The sequence below is a fragment of the Lampetra fluviatilis genome, chromosome 41 (assembly GCF_964198595.1).
Source record: "Lampetra fluviatilis chromosome 41, kcLamFluv1.1, whole genome shotgun sequence".
In the NCBI taxonomy this organism is placed as follows: Eukaryota; Metazoa; Chordata; class Hyperoartia; order Petromyzontiformes; family Petromyzontidae; genus Lampetra; species Lampetra fluviatilis.
Genome location: NC_136315.1, coordinates 7057947 through 7061063, shown reverse-complemented (window position 1 = coordinate 7061063; position 3117 = coordinate 7057947). Strand labels below are relative to the sequence as shown.

The window sequence follows — 3117 nt, the reverse complement described above, 5'->3', positions numbered from 1 at the left end:
CATGCCGGCTTTCACAGGTGCAACTTGCCGGCACCAATTTGCCCCGACACGATGGTAAGGCTAAAACGGGGGTTCTCTTGTCTTTGTTGTGTGGATACGCGTGTGACTAGGGGCTGCTAATCCCGCCTGTGCACGCCAAAGAAAAGTGCAACGATACGACGCAATATAAATATGATGGTAAATGTTGTAACAAGTGTCCACCCGGTAAGAAATTCACTTCTCAATGCAAATCATCTTTTCGATGCTTCACGTGGCTAGCGTTTGTTACAACAGTCCCTTCATTTCACTGTTTTTTTGGTATTCTTTGCAGGCTCCTCAATGACAGAAACATGCGGAGAAGGTTCCAATAATTCATCCTGTGCTAAATGTGAAGATAAATACTACACCCACGAGTACAACAACTTTCAACAATGTGAACCGTGTGATTCTTGTTCAGGTGAAATAGTGCATCCTTTCAATAAAAATGTGTTTTAATACTATCCCCCCCCCTCCATTGTTATCCCAAGATTAAGTATCAATACGGAACTCCCGCAAAGCTGTGGAACTCTGTGAAAGTGGGCCTATGGGACACAGATTTTACAGAGCTTTATGTTGAGATTCCTTTAAGTAACCTCTGGGTTCACAGTGTAGGGCCGTGGCACTTTCAGCTATGCTGGAGATAGTAATGTTCGCAAGGTGCATGACGCTCGTGTGGATATTTTACGCTAAAAAAGAAAGTTACGTTTAAATTAATCACATTTCGCACATCTTTTAAAAAGAAATGTGCATAAAATCACCCAGAATTGTAGTCTTGTGTGTAAATTATTTGACACGAACTGAACGTACCAATTGCAGTACCAAAATTGGATTCAGTTTTATTTACCTTTCACTTTAATAGTGTCTCCTACAGATATAAGGCGTATAATTGTACTAGAACTATTTTGTTTAGAAAGATTACAGGTTTAGAAAACGTGCATAGATAATGCATTGCACTGTTTTTATTGTCGTCGCCTGACACTTAGCGACACTTAGCAAAACGGAGTAACTTTTAAAAGTAGCATTTTGATAGCGGTAGAATGATTCGTAAAAGGTAATTAAAAAAATATAAAGTTTGTTTTTAATTTCCGTAAAACTTGATGAGTTGTCCACATTTTTGTTACTTTTACCGAGTAATGCATTTGTTTAAAAAAAGTAACGTGTCCAAGCATTTTTGTTTTCACTTTTAGAAATCTTTGAGTGCTGATTTGTTTGCATTGCGATGCATGCTGTTTATTTTTGCAGTAATTGAGCAAGTGGAGGTGAAATCCTGCACAATAACAAGCAATGTGGTCTGTGCGTGTCCGAACGGCACTCACGAAGTGACCTCTGAAGAAATAAAGAGGTGCTGCAATAACTGCTCGCCTGGAGAAAAGATCTCAAAAGAATGTACGTTTCATATTCTTTCGGTAAAGTCACGTAGGTACCTACCGAAAGAACCAAAGAGTATGGATCCATGCAGTCACGAAAACTTCAAATCTAGAATGTACGTTTCCTTAATGTATAATTGCTATTAAACATTGGGAAGCATAGTACACTTGAACTCTAAACTAATCAAAATTATTTACAATCGTTGCGTGTGGACTACAGGTGGAGTTGATCTGCGCACAAATTGTACTCCGTGTGATGATGAGACTTACAGCAATGGGAGCGGCATCTGCATCCCATGCACCAAGTAAGTGTCTTGCCGGAGAGGTGCACAGCGGATCTGTAAATTATGGTCATTGCACTTTTGTGGTACCGCAATTTATGCATCCGAGTATAATAATAACTTTGTAAAACATTCTCAAAAGCCAGAATTGTGGGTAAGCTAGAAGGATTTCATAATTACAGTCTTGTCTTCAGTCATCCTCGATCCGAGGGTTGGCTGCACCGTGGGCAATCCTTTGTCACTGACTTCTGTGTTCTGCTTTGATGTTATCTATCCATGTCACCCTTAGTCTTCCTCGCACACGTAAACCGGGTATTGCACCTGCATCAATTCTATCCAAACCTTTGGACTTATCTCGCAGACGAAGGGATTTTCTATTAAAGTAACTTGTTAAATTAACTTCAAGAAGTAATAGTCCCTTTCTATAACTTCTTGATGTGGGTGTAGACGACATTGCTGAGAGGTTTGGCTTGCACAGAGTGCATAAACAAGGTAAAGTCCAAATCAACGGTTCTGCACTGACGCTCACCACGCGCACCGCCACTAGACAGAGTAATTGTTTTGGTCGTGGCGCGTGGCGTCGCTTCACGTGTATGCCGAAATTAGACCATTCGGTATGGCAATTCAGCTCGTGGCGAATTACCAATACTGTATATGCCAAAAACGCAGCCGTGCCGAATCAGCCCCAGTTACGAATGATCAAATACCGAACTAACGAGGTTTTACTGTATATAAGTTAATAGAGTACATGTGAAAGAGACTATAGTCAGTCAGGAACATGAATGCTTGCTTACCTCGGGACATCTGTGTGTGCGCGAAGATGCAAGTCCAGTGAAAATGAAACATCGCCTTGTACGAAAACAAACGACAGAAGGTGTGAGCCGAAAAATATAGGCAAGTGATTTTTGTTAACACTGTCACACGATTGAAAAGAAACATCGCAGACGTATGCCAATAGGGATGTGTAAAGAAAACCGAATTTCCCTGCAAGTTTAAATGAGTGCTATATCTAAATAACAATGTAATGCAAATAAGGGATATAATTTTACACTTATCCAGATATATGTATGTACTTGTATTGCACAGCACTTGAATCATAAAAATTCGTTTAATTTTCTACAATGAAAGGCTTCTCATCCCATAGTCTATAACTCGATTGTTGCATGTCGTGTTTTTGCAACAACAAAAACCTTACACTGTCATGTAACAGCTGTTACGTGCCCTTATCAGAGCACTGAGCACAATAATGTAAAATCTCAGGAATGAAGACAAAACATAGGCAGATGAAAGTGGGTTGGATTGCTTTGGGAAAACAGCACCTGAAGAGTAGCACTCATGTGCCACAAAGACTAAAGTTTATTGAGTGAGTGCTACCTTCCTAGAGGTTTAGTAAAGAAACGAGGACATTAGCGACAAATATAGCACAAAATATGAAGGGCGCACAAAGAAAC

The 3117-nt window shown here is 40.1% G+C and overlaps 1 long non-coding RNA gene across 1 annotated transcript; it reads left to right on the top strand.

The window, feature by feature from the left end:
* Nucleotides 1-320: 320 nt before the first annotated feature.
* LOC144946600 (uncharacterized) lies at nucleotides 321-2575 on the top strand. The gene is made up of 4 exons (XR_013639911.1): nucleotides 321-436; nucleotides 1261-1404; nucleotides 1606-1690; nucleotides 2487-2575. It is a non-coding gene; the product is annotated as an uncharacterized LOC144946600 (long non-coding RNA).
* The last annotated feature ends 542 nt before the right edge of the window (nucleotides 2576-3117 follow it).